This window comes from Motacilla alba, chromosome 2 (genome assembly GCF_015832195.1).
Source record: "Motacilla alba alba isolate MOTALB_02 chromosome 2, Motacilla_alba_V1.0_pri, whole genome shotgun sequence".
Taxonomy (NCBI): Eukaryota; Metazoa; Chordata; class Aves; order Passeriformes; family Motacillidae; genus Motacilla; species Motacilla alba.
Genome location: NC_052017.1, coordinates 110433850 through 110458339, shown reverse-complemented (window position 1 = coordinate 110458339; position 24490 = coordinate 110433850). Strand labels below are relative to the sequence as shown.

Here is a 24490-nt window from a genome sequence, read left to right as displayed (position 1 = left end):
CTCCTTTAAGCCTTTTCACACCCAGCCAGCACAGTGGGAAATGCCAGGGAGTCTGGCTTCAGCCACTGGCTCAGATATCAGGTTAAGCTTGAAAGGTCAAGTTCTGGAAACCCACATTGCAGAAGCTTGATATGTAAATGTAAGCAAAAAAATCTTACCTAACTTCCTAAGTCTTAAACATCTACTGCAAGGTGCTTAGATTAAAGGTGCTTCTTCTATAATCATCAGAGACAGACATCTCTACAGGCATCTTCACTGGGAGGATTTCTCACTTGAACGCTGTTCACTGTAGAAGGACTTTGGAAAACTAAGATAGCAAGACATCGTTTTTCACATGCTAAAACACATTCTGCTCCAAGCATGGCAACAGCTTTCTGGACTTTGCCAAAGATTAATCTCTTCAAACAGACATAGCTATTGAGAGGTACTGGTGCAACAGCATTTTCAAATGTGGATATTTCTGAACATTCCTGCCGTAGAGAGATTACATAAATGCTTCCTGAATTATAGCTTATTTAGAAGCGAAGTGCATACCTTAGTTAATATTCCTGAAAAAAAAAAAAGGCAGAGACATTTATCCTCACATAATTTTGAAGTTGGCAGGGTAGTGAAAAGGCTTGTGTGCAATAGGTGACAAGAACCATTTCTAAATGTTGAGAAAATCAAGTCAACTATCAAGTAAACCCTATTCAGTGACTGAAATATTTGTTAGGCCAGTCAGAAGACTGAAGTGCTATTCTGAACCCATGATACAGGTAGAGCTGTGACTGAAGATGGGACAACATGCAAATATTGTTCATACAAGCTCCATTAAATTCTTAATTAAAGTGCAACTCACATTTGTGTAGTTAAGAGTCCACTCACAAATATTCAAATGGCTGGGTGTACTCACCCAAGGGTTCAGAGACAAAAAGTATGATTTTGTCAAAACACCTCTGCAAAGACTCTCAGCATATATAGACTCCCCATAAAAGCTTTGTTTTTCCCCAGGAAACACGTTACAAGTTCAAATAAACACAGAAAGAATGAGGTAGCTGGTCTGAGTGAGCTTCACTTGATGGTGCCCAGTGGCTGCTACTCGGAAGAGGAGATCCCAGTTATGGGCATTAAACTATCAGATTTCTGGTCTTCTGCTAGCCAGAGTCCAAGTTCCCTGGACAAGGAGATAGAACACTACCTCAGTGGGACACCATAGTCTATCCCAGGTGGTCTGAGAGCTACTCAGTAGTGCAGCAGGTCCCAGAGATAAGTCAATCACCTATCTTAGTTCATATGTTCTGAAAAGTGCAGAAATGCTTTAAACAATTGCATTGACAGTAACAAATACAGAAGTAAATAGTAACATTATTCTGATATACTTCCTATGTAGGAGCTCAAACAAGTCATCTCAGGCTGCTTTTCTTTGTCTGTTCTTTGCCTCCCTAAAGACTGGAGAGCAAACACAGCAAACATACTTGACTGAAACATGGAACATCTTAAATGAAACACATGTAATGTCAAGAACTGCTCCATCACAGCAAAAAGGCAAATTAAAGAGTCCCAGGGAGAGAGATTATAGTTATGACCACTGAGCATCAGATGTAGCAAGTATACTGAGTAGAAAAGGTGATAGAGAACTGCGGATTTCAGGGAACCAAACCAATGAAATTTAAATAAAGCATTTGCTCCACATGAATTCATTGATTCTCTGGGAGATTTTCCCTTCATGTTTTATGAGCTATTAACAGCAAGAGGTTTTTAAAAAATACATTAAGAGGAAAAAAATTGGTGCTTTGTTCACAGAATACCTTAATAAATATGAAGATGACAAAATAATCTGCTTCAACATTTCCATCTGTATTCATGGACTTGCACTGGACTGCTCTTTTTCTGAACAGTACTATAGTATGTCTAGAACTACTCACAAATCTCCTACCACCAGGGGTTAGAATGATACAAGACTCAGTTCAAGGAGTAAGTTTGTGGCAACAGTCTGCAGTATATAGTGTCATAAAGTCATATTTGGTATGAAGGCAATTTTTAAAAAATTAACCTCAGTTGTTACTTGCAATCCTCTACTCATTTTCTGTTTTAACTGCAAGTATATGGTCTGGATATAGTGGTATTATTCTGACAGTATAATAATTAGCATCATGCTGTTCTTGTACCTTTTGTAAAGAACAAATTGTAGCAATGGAATTCTGCTCTAGAGATACTATGATATCATGGACTGAACAGTGAAGCCCTAAGATGAGGCACTAAAGTCTGTAAACCATTATAATAGTACTACTTTGTCTAAATCATGGAGCCTAAAAGATCTAATAGATCAACATGTTCATCTGTCTGCCAGAGGACTGCCCATGTTCTGAAAAGTCACAACAATTCAAAGAAGAGCAAATAATAGAGATTAATGAGCAAAGAACAAGGTAGTTATTGCAGTGGAGTTGGTTTCTGAAACAAAACAGAATTTAGCAGCTAAATAAAGTGGAAGCTATTAACTGCATCTTTATTACTATGCAAAGGCAAGTAGCAACTGTGTAATTTAACTAGGTCCATTATGCAATCTTTTTTCTAATTCTTTCCTGATCTGCTAAACTAATCTCTGTTTTTAGGGGGTTTGAAAATGAATTAAATGGATTAAAAATGCAGCTGAAAGCCAGGATTATTTAAGGAATGGAGAACAATAGGAAAGCATGACAAGGAAAGATCAGCCATTTGACAATGAAGCAACATCCTGAGCCTGAAGCACAATACTATTGAGTAAGCATCTGAGAAAATGTTTTATTTCTTCACCCAGGATGCATTCTCTTTCCTCTTTTGCCTCCACTCCTAGCAGTGGACTTTGGCTTGCTGTTAACTTAGAGACGTTTAACTTGGGTTTTCCTAGATGGGACCAAGAACTCCATTTGTTATGTAGCTTTGTAATATGTCCCACATTTATGGTGTATACTGGATGTCCCAGTTTCATCCCACTTAAATATAGGCAGCTACCCACGGGTTGTAGCACCCATAAATGCCCTTTACAATGGAGAGAGAACTCCAGCAGCTGACAATTCAAAAGAGCCAAAATACAGATTACCTTTGAAGATCTCTCACCCTCCACTGACTCTAATGGAAGCCTAAAATGGGTATAGTTAACACAGGTGGCTAAGTTAGGTGGGAGGAGTTTCATCCAAGCTATGTTGGAGGAAAATCCTCCCTACCAGAAGTGAGGGTTAAAAAGTTTTTTCTTTCTACAATGTTTGTTGTATGTGTTTCATAAATTGTTCCCACCATGGTTTTCCAGGCAGCATCAACAAGGGTATTTAGCTGGCTACAATGCTGGCTTCCTCCAAATAATGTCTTGTTATGTAATTATCAGAAAATAAATCTTTGTCTATCCAATAATCCTGCTGCAATCATGCAAGCCCTAAGATTTTTAATTTCCAAAGAGATCATGATGCCTATCAGGATGTAAGGAATTTTCACCTTATTTTTTGGTCACATGGACTAAATCATTGCAAGTCATAGGAGCAGTGCTGCACTATCAGTTAATTTAGTGCAGCATTTTAACAACAAAAGTCAGGCACTTTTGAAGATTTGGAAAATATATTGAAAGGCTCTATAGTTGAAACTAACACCTTTTCATTTAGGCATGTAAAACCAGTGTTACCTTTTTATCTAATTTCCTGCTCCTTTTACTAGTGATTCAGTTACAGCTCTTTTCTGTTAGGAACTGGCAGTTCAGTAGTTCAGCAGACCAAAAAGTAATGAAATATTTTGCAAGTTTTGTTGGAAAACCAATATAGTAGTGCTATTACTAATGAGGAACATACTCCTGCTACAACTGGACTTTAGGAAATTAATTAAAAATAACAGGCCCTGCTCTGCCCATTGGCACACTTGTACAATCCTTACTTATTAACCAGAGATGCACATGCTCACCTAAAGATAAAACTGAGTCCTGTGGTGGGGCTGAATCTACTAAAAAGCACCAACTTTGTTCAAATTACTTACAGGAATAGTCTGACTCACAGATTTCAGTCATGCTCTGCATAGAAGGTTGATTATACTTTCTCAACAGTGGACAACAGAATTAGAGATGGATGTGGCTTAGAGTCCCATCCAAAACACATCTTCATTTTAGAGAGGTTCTAAACACAAACCTGGTCCCAAATGAATTCGTTTCTCCCTCACAAAATCAGAGCATCCAAGTCTTATTTCTTACCTCAGAAAAATCTGAGAAGAGCATAATTCTTTAGAACATAGCTATTCTTATTTGTATAACTCAATTTAAATCTGATAGTGAACACAGTTATTAAATCATCTGGCCTGACACAATTATTAAATGATCATTTGATGATCACTGAAATTCTTTGGAATCTTCCCTTAATCTTGGGTATTTAAAAGCTCTTAGGTTTTATTTGTTGTGCTTCAGGACACCTGACTTGACTGCAATGACTGTGATGACAATTTCACCCACCAGGTAATAATAAATTGTGCTTTTGAAACAATCTTGTGGATAGTTTCCTTTATCTGTCTCTTAATTTCATCTTTACATGCTATTTTTTCATAGCCACTATATTACTTAACGCCTGCAATTTTTATTGTTGTAGTTTTCGTTCTATTTCTTTTTTTCCTCTTTTTTCCTCTACTTCATTTCTTTCACTGTTCTTCATTTTTGCTTAGTCTTACATTTATTGTGGTTTATTTTTAGGATTCATACATACTGGGGGTGGAATTATAATCTGAACATTTATATACTGAGTTTATGTTTTTGTTGGAAAAATATGCAATTGACGACTGTTCTTACTCTTCTGAGAAATGCCAATAACAAATGGCAGGCTTCAGTTCAATGAATCCTCTACTGTTTTAACAAGACATAACATTGAAAGCAGGCAAAGAAAGTACAACAGGATAATTTTTTACAGTTTATTCTGGGGTCAAAAATATTGCAAATATTGGTGTTTGACTTTCAGATCTGTCATAATATGCTGAAATACCATTCAGATGTCAATAACATTTTGTAAAAAACATGGAAAAGATATACTGTAAATAATTCTGTTGAAAGGATATAACACACTTGAAACTGGAAATTCCTTTTTTTTACTTCTAGGCAGATTTCTCCGTTTATTTAGATGTTAAAGGGATCTATTGCCTTTTAAAATACAGTATTAATACCTGGGTTAGTTCAACTGCCCTCTTCCCACACACATATGTTTTTGCAGGCTAACACCTACTGATACATTTTTCAAACCCTTAAATCCCATCCGATTCTCAAAGTGCTCTTCTGCCTTCATTTCTGACTGATGGTCATGAAGCATGAAGCCTACTGGAATAAATATAGTTTCTGAATGCTAGTCCACAGATTTCACTACTGTTTGAGCATCTGTGCAGATTAAGTCTTGCTTACCTAAAAAAAAACCCACATAGTTAAGGTTTCTCTAAAACTTGATTATTATTTGCAAAGACCAATTGTCTTTTGAACTCAATATATATGGGTAGGATTCTAAGGAATTGTTACAGAGTGAATGACTGAGGACAGGCATGGGCACATATTTAAAGCGAGCTAACCACGTGTACTGCGTTAAATGGCAACACACAGGCACACTGAGGCTACATTATTGGCACAACTAGGAGAGTTTTTACTTTTGCCTTTCTTAAATTATTCCACACTGTTTATTTTGTCATAATTGGTAATTTTTGTTAGATGCAGAATATCTATCATGAATTAGTAATTTCAAAAAGAGATGACTCAGGAAGGGGGAGTTGGTTGAGTTTTGGAAGTGGGTTGTTTGTGCATTTGTTTTCTTACAACTGGCAAAACTCCAACAGCTATTCTCCAGAAATTTCACAAGAAACATTCATACAAGCAGGAAATCTACTGGCAAGAAATGGCAGATGAAAGAGCTATGTACTGCTGAATGAGAGTTTTGCACCTGCACATTGCTTCAGTTGGAGTGCATGCTATTAATATAATAACAATAGCATAATCAGTAGGATGCGTAGTCATCTACCAAGATTATTTCATTTCAAGACTTCATGGACACTTTTGGCATTAGTGCAAAACAGGGAGCTGAATCAACTTCAACTGTGCGCTAAAAGAAATGGGGGGGAAAAAAACACACTTAAACAATTCCTACCAAGATATCATGTTTAAAATTAGGACTAGAACTCTGTAACTGAGCCCAACCAAACTGGATGTCCAAGGACACCAGTGGGATTACAGGCACGCTTGCCCAGTAAGTAAGGGTCAGAGAAGTACTGCTTCAGACTAATTCACTGGATTGTTTTATTTCTCCTTTATGGAGAAACTTTTTTTTCCCCTCAGGGTCATTAAACTTAGACTAGAATAGAGCTGTTTAAAAAACTCCTATGGAACACTTTTTGGGGTCAGGATTTGGTAACTCATAAAAATATTTCCAATGAATACCAAAACACATCAAAAATGTTTCAAAACAAGTGTTGTCCCAGTTTTGAAACCTGGAAGGCCTGAGGTCTTTAGTTCAAAGGTAGACTACTTGGTGGGCCATCCTGCAATGATAGGCCATCAATCCTCCACCCAGGCAGTCAAAAGGTTGAGCAATGGTCTGCCAGCAGAGCCCTGCAGGCTTCTAGAAGAACTCAGTTAAAATCCAACTGTCCCTTAAAAACTTTAGCTTTCAGTCAACTGCCAAGATCTCTCTCAAAGTTTGCCAAACAGTTTTGCTTTGGAGACTGGTTCCATCAGCCTTTCTGTGTAGACATGGAGTTTTTTTCCAAATATATCATTTCACTACAAAGAAACCATTTTATCCATCTCAGTAGTCACCTAGATTATGGAAAATGGTGGGCCATGCCTGCATTTCCCCCTGGACCCATGATGCTGCTCCTGACTTCAGGCACAGAAAGGTCGTTCTGGATCTTGGAGATGTGCAATTCAGTCTTTCCATGCTGACCAACACCTCTCCCATGCAGAGTCCCCTCCTTACGGAATTTCACCTTGAGTGGTTTCTAAGCAGCCATAAGCAGGTAACGCTTCCCCTGGTGAGAAGGCTGAGGCCTGGGCAAGATGTTTCACAGGGAATTTTGGCCCTTTCCTACTGGGATCTGCAACATTATGACATAAGAGAAAACACAGTTGTGACAGAATTGGTAAAATCAACTAAAACCATAATAAAGAAACATGAAACCTACATTGCTATTTTTTGTGTAAGTGTTATGGTATACCTACCCAGAACATACAACAGCATTTGGAAGAGCACTGTGGGGGAGTGGGTAAGGCCCTGCTGAAATTTTGCACTACCATGGTGTTGTGGTGTGGTTTTTGTTTTATTAGTGTGATTATTGTTTGATTTGTAATTTTCTTGTGCTGTCTTTTGGTCTCTGCCCCTTTTCCCAGAACTTTCTTTACTCTTCCTTTCATGAAATGCCCATCTCTCCCTAAAACCTGCCTTCTCTCGAGAAACTTCCCTGTCAGTTTTGTATTTCTTTAAACTTCATTAGTTCACTGAAACTGTTCTTTTCCCTTGGGATTCTTCATTGGTTGATCTTTGAATGCCCGCCTTGTATTTTATCTCTAGTTCTCCTGATTAGTTGAACATTGTATCCTCCCCTCAGCCCTCCCCTTCTTTATAAGCTTTGTCTGCCCGGAGCTCGCGGTCCTGGGACGCTGAAGGGAAAATGTTACCATCAAATAAAGTTATCCCAGGATCTGTGCTGCTGTCTTTTGTTTTGCGCTGCGCCTCCCTGGCAGCTGGGAATCAGCAGAGCTTGAGAGGGGACTGTCACTTTCCGTCACCATCTAGCTGGGACAAACGACACCATGGTACAAAAACCGTGGTCCAGCCCCACTTGCTGCCCAGCCCATGTTTTCCTATGTGATAGACAGACAGGTTTGCCTTCACTGAGAGTCAAGGAAGCAACCCACTTATCTGGAATTTTTTTCACAAGAAGGCCAAAATACTGAGCATGGCCTGTGAACTGAGAGGCAGCAATGAACCAAAATCCCTGGAAAACCATGTGGCAGTCAAAGACTTTCTACTCCTATAGACAAAAATGGTTTAGGGGTCTGACCTGCATATTTATTTATTCATACATTTACTGAGCAAGATTTTTCACTAGTCTTCATACCATTGCTCTCATCTGAATCAGATTTTTAGTATAAAGACAGTTAAATCAACATCAGCATCAGTATGTTATCAGCAGTGTTTTCCAAGCTTTGTTTTCTATTAGCTGCAAAACCCACTGAGTTGCAAGGAATACTGAGTGGGAAAAGCCATTTAAAATTGCATATTTGCATTGTCATGTGTTGGGCTCAATGATCTCAAAGGTCTTTTCCAGCCTACCTGGTTCTGTGATTCTGTTTATGATTTAATATTGTTTGAACAACTAACCTATAAACTTTATCATTTTGCTGTTAGAAAGAAGAAATAAAAATTATATGAAACTTGTAAAGAATCAGAGTTCTCTTCCAGATTGCTGACAGTCAGTAAATGCCTCAAAAATCTCTCCCACTTCTTTAAATGTAGATATTAAAATTCAGCAGTCCAGCAAACTGGACTATAAAATCAGCATATCTGCCCCAGAACAAGTACACTTTTTGTTCTGCAGTAATGTTCTTCGCAGAATGCATTTGTGGGACAGCAGGTTGGCACCGGGTGGTGAAAGGTATTCACCATTTTGTAAAACAAAGCAGCCATGGCTAATCTTTTTTGTTTCAAGATAATAAAAGGAAAGTCCCATTTTGCAACTATGAAAAAAAAAGAAGTTAAAGTAGTACAGCTGTAAGCAGAAATACACTCATGGCTTAAAGGGCTCCATGCCTACTGCACATAAAATAATACACTGGTATCATTAGCATAGACAACAGCTTGTTTTCAATTTGGCTGCAGATAATGAAATTATCCCCCAAATTACCATAAAGTGGAACAAATAAACACAAAAGCAAATTCGCAAATTCTTTCTTTTTCTTTCTCTCTCTCTTTTTTTTTTTAATTTTTTTTTCCCTTCAGCAGCACTGGCTTTCAGCTATTTAGAATGAAAGCAAAGCTTCTGTTTTTCCAGAGCTCCAGTTTGACCTCAAGCAGATAAAGAACATGAAATGACAAACACGCAGCAAAGAGTTACTGTGTCCTTCCCCCCTGGCCTCTGTTTACATTAGGAAATGTACCCGGGGAGGAGGGAAGGGGAGGCAGGAGGGCTGCCTTTCAGCGCCGCGCTCGGCCCCGCTGGCTCCGGCTGGAGCTGGCCCCTGTTTCTGAGTAAGCTTACTCCACTCCAGATGTGCCGCGGCTCCAGCGTGGCTGCCATGTACAGTAAATCGGCATCTGAGGGCTCGTCAATCTGTGGGGTAGAGCAATTGCGGTCTCGCCAGGCCGCCCCACTGGCACAAACAGAAATTTGCGCCGCTGAACTGGAAAAGGAGGAGGAGGAGGAGGAGGAGGAGGGAGAGGAGGGAGAGGGGCGACAGGGAGGGAAGCAGGCAAATAACGGGAGAGCAGTGTGTGAAAGTTGGGGGGCTGGAAGGTGTCTGCTCCCGCGAGGAGAAGGGGAAGAAATAAACACTAACAGTCAACTGAGGAAATGTTCTTAATGCATTTGTAAATTTACTTGTAAATGTTTTACACTTACAGAGAAAGGGGAATGCTGCATATCATTTGGCAGTGTTGGCTGTCTATAGGTCCCTGTGGATATACTGCTTTAGTACGCGTTGTAACCAGGGCAAGAGAAACATAAAATAGTTGGGAAAACACAGCCAATTAGTCATTACACATAGATTGTAAAAACAAGAGAGAGAGAGAGAGAGAGGAGAAGAGACAGAGAAATAAATGCCCCTAGCAAATTGAGTCCCTCTTGTTTATGTCCCTGCAACATGAGCACGAAAACCAGAGGCAACTACGCCTTCTAATCAAAGTGCAACTTGCAAACTAGTCAGTGCTCCCACTCAAAATCCTCCAGGATTTCCTGATGCTCACAAGATTTACCTATTTGCTGTCATTGTAAAAAACAAATTGTTTCGCTAATCAGGCAGTTTGCTTTGGACCCGACCCCAGTTGTACGAACTCCAAGTTGGACGTTCATTTCTGATCTCCTGCCGCCTACGCAGCCGTTGCTAACTTGGTTTTAATAGGATGAGAAAATGATCTTTTCTTTTATAGTGGGTTCAAATGAGCTACCCAGCTTCAGGCTGACTATAGCTGTGTTTTCCTAATCACCATTTTTTTATAGCAATTCTGAGGATGAAAATGCCTGCTCCCCCTCCTTTCTCTTCTGACAGCGCCAAGTCTAAGAATGTAAATAAGTGTTAAATTGAAACACAGAACAAAAATGGGTCAGATTTAGTGTAATTGAGTCATAGTTAAATTTAGGCTGCTTTTATTTGCAAATGTGTATTTTAACAGCAGTTCCATACAGCATCTCTGGATAGAATGAGATGCCTCATTTATTTATTATTTTTACTGTGGTTGTGCCTGAAATTCTCAGCGAAGGCTCACAGCCCCATTGTGCCAAGCACTCGAAAAGATGAGCTGTGCATTTTAAAAACTCTCCTTTGCCAGAGAAACTATCCTCAGAGTACCATCTGCATTAAATAGCAGCACCTTAAAAGGACAGAAATATTGTCAGCTGTTCCAAATTTTCAAAAATTGTGAATCAAAGCTGAAAAATCCCAAGGCTGCAGGAGAAAAAGTCATAAGATTTTCAAAGACTTCATCCTCTCTTGTATCCTAATTTATGAGTTTTCAAACCCTCACAACTGGCTGTAAGATTACTGAAGTTTCTTTTTTAAAAAGAATGTTCAGATTCTCACAGTATCCCTTGACTTAAGGAATGAAGGCTTAAAAATATAAAATATCACTAGATTTGAAACAAAACTTTAAGACTTGGCAATACAACATACAGTTCTCTATGGGACTTGATTTTCCGTAGCACTCCATTGACTGGATGGGGTAGTGAGCTCTCTTCCCTCTCTTCCTTTACCTCCTGTAAGGTATGAAGGGCCTTGATTCAGACCATGAAGAACATACGTAATCATGGATGAATAAACAATTAAATATGATTGTTCCTATGCATAACTTTCATACTGGCTTTTCATCACTGGAGGCACTGCAATCATTCTCTTAGACGCAGGGCAATAGAGAAGCTCAACAAGACCCCAGCAAACAAACAAGCAGGAACACATCTTGTACACGTCCTTGTACAAAGCATATGTGTCACATTATGGGCTGTTCTGTGAGGACCAGAAGGAGGACACTGCCTCCAACTTTTTTCTTCTCATCCCAGTGTACGGCCTGTGCTCCAGCCAGCCCCCAAAGACAGCTCATCATTGCTTAATGCCTTGCACAGTCATTTATGTCAAGACAAAATGGACACTTAAAAAGTGTGTCAAATCAGGAAGGCGAGGTTAGGATCCAAATTACCTCAAAAATTGTCCCTTTTTAGGCTGGCCAAAGCACTGGTAAATGTACAACTGGGACTTCCCTTCTGCAGGCGGAAATACGAACTGGGTGATCGAACAGGTGTTTTCAACGGCCAGAATTTCCATGCAGAAAAGCAACACAGACGGGTCTCATTAGACAGTAGCTGAATTTAGCAAGGAATGTGACTTTTCCCACCCCATGTTGAATGAGTGGCCCAGGGGAAAAGTGATACTTAGAGGACACGAAGAGCAGCACAGTTCTTAGCTCATCCACCACAATAATGGCTCTAATTTGTGAATAAGTGAGCGTAAAGCTGATAATAGTTGTCTGTAAAGAATCGTGTATGATGGTAAGATGATACCAGAGAACTCTAAGTGACCATGGAGGAATGTATCTAGAAGCCAGGACACAAAATGAGTGCAGCATGAAGAGGGTGTTGAAATTGAATGGGTGAGAGAGATAGGAACAGCAGAACAAATAATGCATTCCCTCTTCAGAGAAGTCCCTCTCAGTATTGTGCTCCCAGCTCACTACCACACTGTTCCTCCACATTAGTTTGAGCCATGTTTTTACCATGTAAAGTCAAGCCCTTGTTTACACGTGTATTATAAGTGGAGATCCTTAAGCTCAGGTTTGGTAGTCAGAAAGGTAAATTTCCCGGACAAAAGTTTAAAAATAACACAATTAACTTACTATCTTACTAAAAATATGATGATATCTTCTTTCTTTAATGGCTCAATTACTACCAAGTGCACTTTTGGAAGACAAATGAGTCAAGAAAAATTGCTTGAAAAATGAATCATGGTTTGTATTTCCAACAATAACTGCATTTTTTTCATGCATTAGAATCTTGGATCTACTATTTTCTTTGGGTTTTCTTCTATACACATTCCAATGCACCTGACAACTGAAGGAAGAACAGTACTGTCCAGCCATTGTGTGGGCAGATGTTGTGTAAATTTCCACAAGAGATTCTGCCAAGCCTTCCTCTTACACAGACCTCTGACACCTGCATTATTTGGAAGGATTAATTTCTGTATCATTGAATTTCCCCGAGGGACTGAGGCAAGAAGAGCAACTGAGAACCTGGCTGCAGAGCAGTTGTGCAGAGTAGATACAAATGCAATTATCCTTCCCCAATTAAGTAAAATTTAGCAGCCCTAGGTCCCCAGGAAGACAGAAATGGTTCACCTCATGCATCTCCTAAAAACGTGGAGATTAACAAAAGTCTGTTAAGTATCCTGTTTACAGTTATTTCAAAGTACAATAAAAAATCTAAATAGACTTCAAGAATAGGCTGTGTTGTAATTGCAATTGAATATAACACAAACTGCAAACTTGGCATTTCTGCTGATAAAAAAAAAGTATATCAATAATTCCACTGGGCTTATATATACTAAATGTTTAACATCTCAGTAGCACACTCATTATGATGCCTTTGACACCTGCAGAGAAATTACATCAAATCTGTAGCAGCAGTATTACGTAATGCACCAGAGTTCAATGTTCAAAACATCCTGTTCTTTACATAGCCTCTTGTCTTACACAAAAGCAGTTAAAAATAATAGAGCTTGTTCAAGAGCCAGATTTACAAGCTTATGTTCATAGACTTTTAAGGCTCATCTTGCAAGGCAGTTTTGTTATACCTGTGGGCTGGGAAAGGGGAGGCAGGAGAAGTCACAACAGGGAGGAAAGATTTGTGAATGGATTGTTTCAAGCTTTCAGGGGAAAAAAGAATAACTTAAATCACTCTGCATTTATGGAAATTAATTTACTCATCTGAAAAGTAATATGAAGAAGAAGTGAAACTTGTAGGAAATGAGTAACAGAATAAGTCTCCTGTAGCTGGACTGGGAGATTGATTAAAGTCATGGGATATTTATATTTGTAGTTTGAAATCTGGAGGTTTGGATCAGCTAATTAGTAAGATAGATACCATTTGCAAAACTTGGATGTTGATCCTGAAGCAGATTTTGAGTTCATCAATCGTTTGGAATGTTTAAAGGAGAGGAAGCTTGGCTCTCCTCTTGAATTTCACACTAGAAGGCTCTAGCTGCCTTCAGTGATGAAAGGAAAAATGAATAGGAGAGGGAAGAAAAGAGGAAAGAATGGCTCTATGTAGGCTTCTACAGCATAACTATGTAAAATGTACATTGTAATAACCTCAGTGCTGCTGTTACAAAACTATGCCAGTAATCAGCCACTCCTCACTGGCATCTTGGGTTCCTGTTGTTGTTGAGGGAAATGTGAGCAGAACAATGCAATCCACCAGAGCCTTTATGTTCCTTTCACACTCATGAGTCCCAAGACCAATCTTTTTGCAATCAAGACACAAAGCTATAATTGATTGCTTTATTCTTGCTTTATTCCTGTTTTCACAAGATGTTGAGAGCTGTGCTGTTCTTCAGTCTGTTTATGAAACACTCATTTACACTGGAAAGCAGTGTATTGATAGTATGTTGAACTGGGAATAAAGGGACCTGGCTCAGCAAATCAGTGAAGTCTGCTACCAACTCCTGGCCTTTGAAGCACTTCTTAGGCACACATTGTATTTACGGTTACCAAGTCTAAAAACTGTAAAGACCTTCATTCTTGCTTAATAAGGTGTTTTGAGATCACGACGAAAAGCACCAGAAAAAAAATAACAGTAATTGGTACAAAAAATAACCAGTGCTGCAGAATGAAGCACCAGGTCACAGAAAAGCTGAATTTCATACTTCTATTGAAGGGTCTCCCGTTTATACCAGATAAGATTTGAGCCCAGCTATTTTCTACAAACACCTACATGCAGTCTATTTGTAACATATCCCTCATAAAGCTCTTCCTCTTACTTCCTGTGAATAGGAATATTGCAAAACTGCAGGGAGGAAGTGGAAGTTTAAAAGCTTTACAGATACCAGATGGAAAATGTGATAGGAAACTGAAAAACAAACATTTTGTGTTTTCATATACATTAATTACACTTCAGAAAAGTTAACTTCCATTCATGTCTTTCCCTCCATTTTTTCTACCCAGAACTTTTCATTCTATTACTAACAGTTATACACTGCAAGGGCTTCTACCAATAAAAATAAGAGTCTAGTATATGTTTTATTTTCAAAGGCAGCAAAAAGTCTTCTTTTATGTAGAGGAAATAAGCCAGAATCAATAGAGATATAACCTGTTGCCTTTATTAAATCACTGCAACAAGACTTCTCATTTGACTTTTACCAAAGTGCAGTCTCCTTTACCAAGATTCTCTTTTACAAAGGTTTTTGCTGCAGGAAATAGCGGACAAACTCCAGATCTCTGAAAGAATGACAAATAGTATGAAATACAGGGTCTCCCACAAGAATGCCAGCAACTTCATCTCTTATGGACCTGGGAAAGACCAAACAAAATTTACACATGGCCCAAACCCAGACTGGGGTCTGGCATTTGAATCATCCTGGAGTATTTTCAATCCATCTCATTCTATCCTAGGATCTGCTTCCTTTTTTAAAGCCCTTTAAGCTCAAAACATCTTACTGATACTATTCTATCAGCTGATTTTGAAATTATTAGCATCCACCAGCACATCTGAAAACCAGAATACTTCTTTTGCTTTGTAAATGTGAAATGAAAATTTGAACATTTTAAGTCTGTAACATCAAATTATTCAGTATCATTTGTCTTTTACATTTACTGACTATTAAAGATCAGAGTTGCCCTGTAACTCCTTCCTGATGAATACATTCCTTGGAATGCCTAATTTGTGAGAGATTTACACTGTTTAAACATTATCTACAGAGAGCACTTGATTCTCTGTAAATCAATTAGATATGCCTTTTCAGGCACATGTCTGTTGGAGGCTGACAGAACAGGGCTTTCTTTTTTACCTGAAATGGGGATTCCAAAACCACATCACCTCTGAGAAGCCACAGGGTGGCTTGGAAATAAAATGGTCCTGCAAGGGCAGCCTCCTGTATAATTGAAATGCAATTTAAGGGGTCTTCAGAGGAATTTCTCCAACTCTGGAGGAGGCCGATGAGCAATCTGACCTCCAATAAAGACAACAGAAGGAAGCTCCCTTTGAAAGATAGAGGAAACTTTTTTCTTTGAAAAGCATTCTCAGGGGCTGTCTGCTGATACAGTACAGACTTATCTCCTGAGGTCCAGACAAGTCTGTGTTACTGATTATACCAATATACTTCATGTGGTCCTCGCTGCCTTTATCTAAGAATGAGAAAAGTCAAGGAGAACAAGTGACAAACAAAACAGAACCCTACCTAACAGAGAGATCTATCATTAGAAGTGTTCTAAGAGAAATCTCCCTGCATATACATGAAGTTTAGGAATTTTACTGGTTCATTGGTCTCTGGAAACCACAAGGCTGTCAACAAAACCAGAATGTGTCTATAAAGCTATAAACATGATGAATACACGTACAAGCAGATAATTGTATTTGCAATAATGCATTGTGTGTGCAAAATGAGCATCTGTACCTAAAGGTATACATGACTTCATGACATTCAACAAAGGCAAATACTAAGTCCTGCATCTGGGATAGTCTAGGGACCAACTGACTGGAAAGCAGCTTTGCAAAAAAAAGGACCCAGGGCTCCTGGAGGAAAAATGGAACATGAATCAGCAGTGCGTCTTTGCAGCATTAAAAGCCAACCTCATACTGGGCTGTTTTATTAAGAAAATAACCAGCAAGTCAAGGAAGTGATTATTCCCCTCTATTCAGCACTTGTGAGAGCACATCTGGAGTACTGCATCCAATTTTGGGACACTGACAAACTGGAGTAAGTAAAGCTGAGGGCCACCAAGGTGGACCAAGGGCTGGAGTACGTGACTTGAGAGGACAGCTGAGAAAGCTGGGTTCATTTGGCCTGGAAAAGGAAGAGCTGAAGAAGAGGGTCTCAACACCATTGTCACAACCTAAATTATTCAACAAGCTTATATTATTACACAAAACTTCCTGTTACTGTGGCTAGCCTATCTTCTATCTCACATCAGAAACAAAGTGCATTCTCTGTGAGTATACAATTTGTGGGACAAAGTGACCCACTGCTGGGGCAGAGTCAGAGTAAAGAAGACCTGTAGTCAGGCCAACCAGCATGCCTCAAGCAAGCTAGAGCAATGCAATAAAATAACCAAATCCATCCAAACTACAGTAAAAATTCCCATGACTCAACCGCCTCCATAGCCTGTCAGCTCCACCTCCCACCTCCACAGCCCTAACACCAGAGCCCAAGCTGACGGACACTTCAATTCAAACATTGTGGTTATACTGGCCCCCTCCAAGGCCAAGGCCCAAATCCATGAATCCTGCTTTAATCTGCTGCTGAGAATGTGTGTATTTTTTGGTCAGAATTTTGGTTGTCTATATTTGGAAAGTCTCACCCACAGTCTTGAGCTGACTGAGGGAAGCCAAAGAAAATTCAAGATGTAGTGGTTACCAAAGCTGAAATCCTCCCTCAATGTGACTGTTCCATATGTATTTGTACACTGTTTATGTGCCTACCAAACCTCCAGGAACTCAGTCTTCTCCATAGTTCATTTATAGGAAGGAGATGAGAAAGAGTCCATTTCTACAGAATTCCCCAGATGGAATCTACTGCAGAATACATCATTAATAAAGGATTTTTCTATTTATTTGTTTCACCCAGAGCAGCTGGTCAGTCATGTCTCTCTGGGGCATGTCAACTAATACTTATTATTTCATAAGTTCAACATTTTTGAATAGTACTGTCTTGTCCCTTCCGTTTTCCATTACATGGGAGTAAGGAATTATGTTTGCATTATACTGTAGAAATTTAAGGGAAAAATATTTATGAAACATTAGGAAAGGATTGAGCAGAACTGATGGTTATAAAATCCTGATAAATTTTTGTATGAGAGGTTGTTTCATACTGGTAAAGGAGCAGGCTAAGAATAAATCTGAATCATGATCATGTGAAGTAAAACTAATGAAAGACAACCAAGGAAAATTTATTAAAAGCAACAATTAGGGTTTTTTCCCGCCTCACAAATCTCAGAGTGCTAGAGTGCCACTGAACCCAGTAAGAATCTATTATTGATTTCATTAAGAAATGCTGGCCTCATTGTCACAGTTGGACAAACTGAGACACAAAAACCTTAAGTGAGTTGCAGGATATTAGCCAGCAAATGGCAGAGCTGGGAATACTATCCAGCTCCCCTGGAGGCAAATCCATGCGTCAGCCACTGCACCACTTCCTCATATTGGAAGGCAGCAACACAGCACAAATTTCAGGGATTTTGTTTAATGAGAATGGGAGATGGAGAGATCTGGACACTACCTATAAAGCAGAAGAATGCTGGGCTTGTTTGACTTTATGTCCATGTGCCACTGCTGACTCTAAAATATGAACACATCTTTGCTCACATGCAGACTATAAAGGGAAGAGTCAGAGAATAAGGAAGGATCCCATTAAGAAAATGTATTATCCAATTTAATTTAAAAATAAACATATAGCAATGCAGATTCTGTGCATTGAGTCAGGAGTCAAGTTTGCAAGTCATAATCAAATGTGACTTAAACACTGCTTCTGCTGAAGTGGTTAAATCAATTAGTTGGTTGATATAAAACAACAAAGCAGGGGTCTTACTTTAACAGCAGATGTCTACCAATCCTGTTTTTCACAGATTACTTCTCCTCAGTTTGAAACAGGGGATATCAGGCTCTTTAATAGAAGACATGACTTGTAGCATGATTATTTATGTCTCACCGCTGTATGGGTGGCATATCACTTTACTCCTGAGACAGATGCTCCAACTTTGCAGTTCATTCCAACGAGAATATTGTAACCATTTAAAGTGATGAATATCAATCTGTTTTCACGGCAAATACTGTTTGATAATTTCCTCTCACTGGGGTCACTGCTGCACATTATTATTCACCTCATGTTCTAGGAGGTTCTGCATCCTTAGAAGAACACATGGAATGGGACAGGAATAAAAGACACCAACTTTTCACTGTCTTGCTGAACGGTTTTGTCCCCAGTACCCAGAATGTCAGTATAAACAGGCTGAAAAGACACTCAATAGTTGAGAAATTGCCCAGTCCAGGTAGGGGCTCCCTCCCTTTGGCCGTTGGCCATGCTCCTGGTAGGGGTCCCCAAGCACTGGGAGAAGAGTGGTGGCTGCTGGTACTGCTGGCACTGGCTCAGAACAGACCCTGGCCCCAGTGCTCAGCATGACTGATGGCTCTGCTCACTTACTTGTGACTACCTGGGCAGCACTTTTCCAGAAGGTTTCAAATAATTTCAGAATAATAACTGCTACATAGTATTATTGTGATGGTTTTGTGAGAAGGAAGAGAGCAGTTATGGCCAAGACTATCTGAGACGGTTGCTAATTTCAAGGGATTTAAATTAGAGGATATGGTAAATCTTTAATATGTTACCTCGTGTGAATGGCAGAACAGCAAAAAGATTATACGATTCATATATTACAGTTCAGCAACCTTTCAGATGGACCAAACCATGATCCAGGGGTAGAAAATTTCTGCTCTTCAATGCACTTCAAGCCTTCTGACTTTGTTGCTATAATACAAACATAAACAGCTTCATGACTGTTAATGGGAAAAAAGTTTTACTGACACTTCAGGCTATGAACATTTCAAATGTTTCTTTTGGTTTTAATATTCAAAATATTGTAAATAAACTTGTAACTTTAGCATTCCAATCCTTCAGCAAACACTTTCTTCTTAATGACATTTTACTCACTACACTGTTCACACCTACCAGGAGCTTCACTTCTGGACTGGATTTGGCTTTATTGTTTTGGTTTTTTTTTTAAAAAAAACCTTGCCATTCTGCAGCTGTGTAATATATAACAACAGAGGGTGATAAACACTGCACAGCTGAAGCTGAAAACAAGTTGAGTTAATGTAATGAGGTGAAGGTGATGACACTTTTTTTTAACACAGAAAGTCATGAGATATATTAAACAATATGTTTTACACATACACAAAAAAGAAATCCTTCAGTTTTCCCTGAAGAATTTCTGGTGGAAAATCAATTCTCACTGAAAAATACCCAACAAAAAACAATTCCTAACCTCTATTTAATGACTTCATGAATTCACACAAAGTGGGATAATATTTATACTTCTAAAATCCCTATGAAGTAGCAGTCTTCCATTCTGCTGCTAAAATCCTCTCTGTTTCTGGTGGCTGCTGGAAATTAAAGAGTTAAAATGGAGACCACTGAAAAAGAGCAAAGCATATGTTATATGCAGCACATTACTTTCTTACTGGGCTTCCCATGGGCCAGTGAAGTTTGGGAACCACTTCTGTAAAGGAAATGTATATGGTGTCAAATTATTGACAGTCCTGTGTGTCAGCTCCATCTCTGCAACTGATTAGCCCCAGAATGACTTTGGCCTCACATAGTTTCTTACAAACATTATTTAGTCAAGCTTCAAAACCTAAGTAGGTAACACTGTTATTCCCAGTTTACAGATGATTCCTAAGTGTAACAGGGTTAAAAGCTACTGCAAGGAGACACATTAAAAGAGCATTGGGAGCTGGAATAAAATTCAGTTTCCCAAGCCTTGCCCACTTAACCATAATGTCCACAGTCTAACCCACTTAGATTAAAAAATCAAAATAAAAATTAAGCTACTTGTCTGAAACCATGTCCCCTGAAGCCATTTCTGATGCCTAAGTAAGCATTGTAATTTTTTAGAGCTACTGTGCACCTGCAGCTTCCAAATAGTTTCCAAAGGTCACCAACTTATCCTGATTTTTCCAAGCCTCAGCTTCTTAAATCTTTCAAAACATGGAAAGAATAGCAATCTGTCTCCCAGTCTTCCTGCCCACTTAGGTCAAGAAGAGATTTTTCTTTGACTCCAGTAGCTGTAAGGCTTCCCTCCCATATTTTTTTTCCTTCAGCTTTGGAGAGCAATTGTCTCAGGGTGGACAAATGTCTGCTTCAAGAGAAACTGTTGTGCTGAGAATCACTATCTAATCATTACCACCCATGCACCACACAATGCAAACAGTAAAAAATGACAAGCAAATGAAACAGCATAAAACTAAAGAAAAATAAAACAGTACAATCATCCTAACAGCAATGGCTAGAAATTCATCTTGGAAGCTTTAACTGCTCCTGTGGCACAGAAGCTAAGAGGAATTGTTCTGTGCCACGATGGCATTGCCCAATAACCCATTCTGTTAAAACTAACAGAGCTGGCTAAACTATCCTGCCTTGTGTTCTCTTTTAATTGATTGTTTAGTTTAAAGAGAGGATAAAAAAGGCTGGCTGGGATCCAAACTCGATCCCCTGCTGCTATGGCAGAAAAAAGTACTGATCAGAATACTTCTCTGCAGAATGAAATGTGCATCTCCTGGGCTTTTTGCAATAGCAAAACAAGTTTACATTTCTGTCTCTAATATGATTCTGTCCTCTCAGTCATTAACAGTTCCTTGATCTCTTCTCTTATTCCTGCCCCCTTTATCTTAATTATTGAAACTTGTAATATAAACAGCATTTCTTCACCATCTTTTTGAATTGTTGATTATCTGGAAAATGGCACTAGCACACAGTTTCAGGGCATTTCCTCTGCACAGCAGTGGTGTTTCATTCACATGTGGTACTCTCAGACACCAGCTATCATTTAGGGCTATCAGGGACAACTTTGGGAGCCAGACACTGGGTCAGTGTAAATGAACACAGCACAGTGTGACCTCAGGAGCATTGGGCAGATTCGCACAAGGCTGAGGATCTGGCCATGCGACTGTTTCCAGCTAAAATTACATTCTTCCCCCACCACACACTGGAAAATTAGAGACTGCAGATATTTCTAAACATGCTTATGGATGTAGAAAACCCTTTCATAAGGTAGGAAGGGCAAAGGAGGAGAGGTTTCTTCTGAAAGGCAGCATGGGATGGGATTGGAAGTGCCACCACTTTCGCCCCCTCGTTGTCAAATTCCTTTCCCAGGCCCCGAGGATGAGGCAGTCTGTGAGCCACAGTGGCTGGGAAGGATTGCATTGCTGAACAGGGACGGGAAGGGGAATGTGGTTTCCTGAAAGGCTTCCAGCAAGTACATGGGAATGGAACACTTGAGAGAGACATGGAGCTGGAAGCACTTCCCTTCTGAGAAACACTTCCAATCTGTTCCCAGGGCCAAATGTAATAACATATCTGACATTATTATTACAAAGGGGGAAAAAGTCATTCTTTTAGCTTGCTGCTGTGATTTCTCCATTTTGAAACCACACCTTCTCTGAGACCTGGAAGTCATGTGGTTTAACACGCAAGCCAGCTCACAAGGGATGCTTCTTGAGCTCATCTCTACCAGCACTTACCACCAAGTCTTACTGAAGGTGCCAGGAATGCTTCTGGCAACAAAGAAAATTAACTTATAGTTATGCTTTTGTGCTTAGGTCCCTCTCTTGATTTATGTGGAATACATTGACACAAATTGTCTGCAATACTTGATTTTTCCGACTGTCAGTCACGAGCCAATATCTAGACATGAGGAAAAATTCTGCATGAAAAACATCTATTTTGCCATGTGATGTAGCAAATTTTTGTAGAATCCTTCTACAGCATGAAACTCTCTCCCTTTCTTCACTCAACACACTATATTGTACAAATATTTAAAAGAAACTATTTGAAGCATTCCCTAAACAAGGTGACAGGAGAATACACTTACAAGAGAATATACAAACAGACTCGTGCTAAATATTCAGACTATCACTAAAAGGGTTAGGAAATAACCTTTGAAGGAAGAAATTAAATAGTAAAATCTGCAGGACCCAGTTTCTGGTTTACCATCCAGGAATATGCTGGAATCTGCACAGAAGACATACAAAACAAGTGCTGTTGACGGTACAAAGGGGGAAGTATAGCCATTAGGAACAGTATAAATTGCACTGGCATGAATAATTCTTCTTCCCAGACTTCGTTATAGAAAAAAAAAAAGAAAAAAGAAAAAAAAAAAGAAAAAAGAAAAAAAAAGGGGGTGGCATTAATTCAGCAACCTCTGTGTCTAAATAGGTTCAGTTAAATTGGTACCATTTTTGTTTAGATAAGGCCTCAGACTCACTGACTCTCTGGAACCCCCTCTTAGTCTTACCTCTAACCACTTTTTCCAGCCCATAGCAGGGAAAAATGTACCACAGAAGGCAGAGCCAGACACCAGCAGTATCATAAGAGCTTCAACCAACAGTGTCTCAGCAATCACTGGGCCAGAATCCACCCCCACACACAGTGAGCAATTCATTTGTTTGGGACTACTTAAAAAGAGGCAACTTTTAAGCTGCCAGCTTACTGACACCTGACAGCCATCATCCTGCAGTGCCTAAGTTGCTATAAAACATGAGTCAGTCAATGAATTACATGATTTTTGGAAAATAATAGTAATTTAGAACATTCTTTTCACATTTCTGTGTATGCATCATTTAATCTCGTGGGTGTTTTGGGTTTTGGTTTTTTTATTATTATCATTTTAACTAAGCATTTGAAAGGAATAGGAATACAAAAGTTCTTATCAGGATAAGGACAAATTTAAAGATTTTTTTTTTCACAGCGTTATATCTATATTTTAAGTAAGGACAGGAATCTCTTTTGATATTTTTGAGAAAAAGGTATATTTTTTTGAGAAAATATAGGCCGAACTATCCAGCCCAAAACTGACAGCAGACCTCCCTTGAAATTTAAAATATGAGATTACAAAGAGTTGATAGTGAGTTTTATCTTAGAAGTTCAGGTAACAACTGAGAAAGCTATTTCTGTAGTATTTCTAGGGTTGTAGCTAACTCAAACATCCATACATCCACATCTACACTTCACAGCCTCATTTCCATTGAATTAATTTTTTAGGAGATAAATATACTGCACTTTGGATGAGGATTTCTTCTTTCAGTTCGCTTCTTTTAGTCAAATGCAAACAGCAAAGAAATCAAAGATTCATAATAAGATACAGAAAATACTCTCCTAAGACAAAGAGCTCCTAAACTGCAGTCAACTAATGCAAAAGACTTTATTAATCTACCTTAGAACATACAGAATCTTGCCGTCAGAGCTGGGTGGATACGAAATACCTGAATGCAAAAGTTTGGCAAAAAAAAAAAAAAGCCTAAACTTAAGGATGGCTAAAGTCATTGGAACCCTTCTTCCTGATGTGAAGTACACCAGGCTGCAGGAGATTCCTTCTACAAAAATGCAAGATGGCCAGAATCTGTGTTGATAAATTATTCCTGAACACAGGACAGACATGTTTTAGAAACATGGTTTCTAGTTTGCATCCTTCAAGGAAAGAAATTCAACAAGTGCTTTCAGAACAAGCTCAGCACAGGCTGATAAACTGAGGACTCCACAAAATTCAGTTGTGGACACTGCGTTTAAATGAAGCAGGAGGAGGAATTTGTGTCATTGATATCTTTGTGCTTCTCCTTAAACACCAGGTTAATAATGCACAGACTTGGGCCTGGAAGCAGGATTCCTCCCTCCCAATAGAGCACCCTAGCACTAAGCAACAGGAAAAGCTGCATGAACAGCTTTTTTTCCTCACTTGGCTTTGATGAATCTTGTGGTCCTTGCAAGCAGCAAACAAGTGCACCAAACGGTGGCACAAACAAGAAACTACTTCAGGTCATCCCATCCTGCACAGGGTATAAGGACACTTGGGGTAGAGTCTAAGAGGAGGATTTGATTCCTCCCTCCTCCTCCTCCTCCATAGAGGAGGAGACGGAGCCCATGTCTATGGCATTCAGACAAGCACTCTAATCTGCAAGCCTTCCCTCTGGTTTCATTGTGGAAGAGAAGTTACCCGCTTGCTTCTGCACACTTCAAAGAGGATGCTGGGCTCTGGATCATGGCTAGATGGAGGAATCTTCCCACAAACCCTGCTGAGGCTTGGTGATGGCTATGACTTCAGGCACATCCCAGATAAAATTCAATGCTTCCTCCTGGCTCACTCGAGACATCTGGCTATTCACTGTGAGGGTTTTTCGACTCATCCCTGTGAATCACCACTTTTTGGTGTACAGTCTGGTGCACTCAGACTGATGGTTTCCCATCTGGTGAAAAGATTGCTGAGCTCATCAGACACAGCATTACTTAACAATGCAACAGTTAGAAACAAACTGTTCTGGATCAGTGAGCACCTCTTCACATTTGCCTGGCTTCCTGACT

At 39.4% G+C, this 24490-nt stretch overlaps 1 long non-coding RNA gene across 2 annotated transcripts; it reads right to left on the bottom strand.

Annotated features, from left to right (window-relative positions):
* Positions 1-4876: 4876 nt before the first annotated feature.
* On the bottom strand, positions 4877-9407 carry LOC119698228. Of its 2 annotated transcripts, none has more exons than XR_005256090.1 (2): positions 9110-9407; positions 4877-7047 (listed from the first exon to the last, which is right to left on the bottom strand). It is a non-coding gene; the product is annotated as an uncharacterized LOC119698228 (long non-coding RNA). The 2 variants fall into 2 exon arrangements; XR_005256091.1 differs by having other exon boundaries at positions 9211-9407.
* Between the last annotated feature and the right edge of the window lie 15083 nt (positions 9408-24490).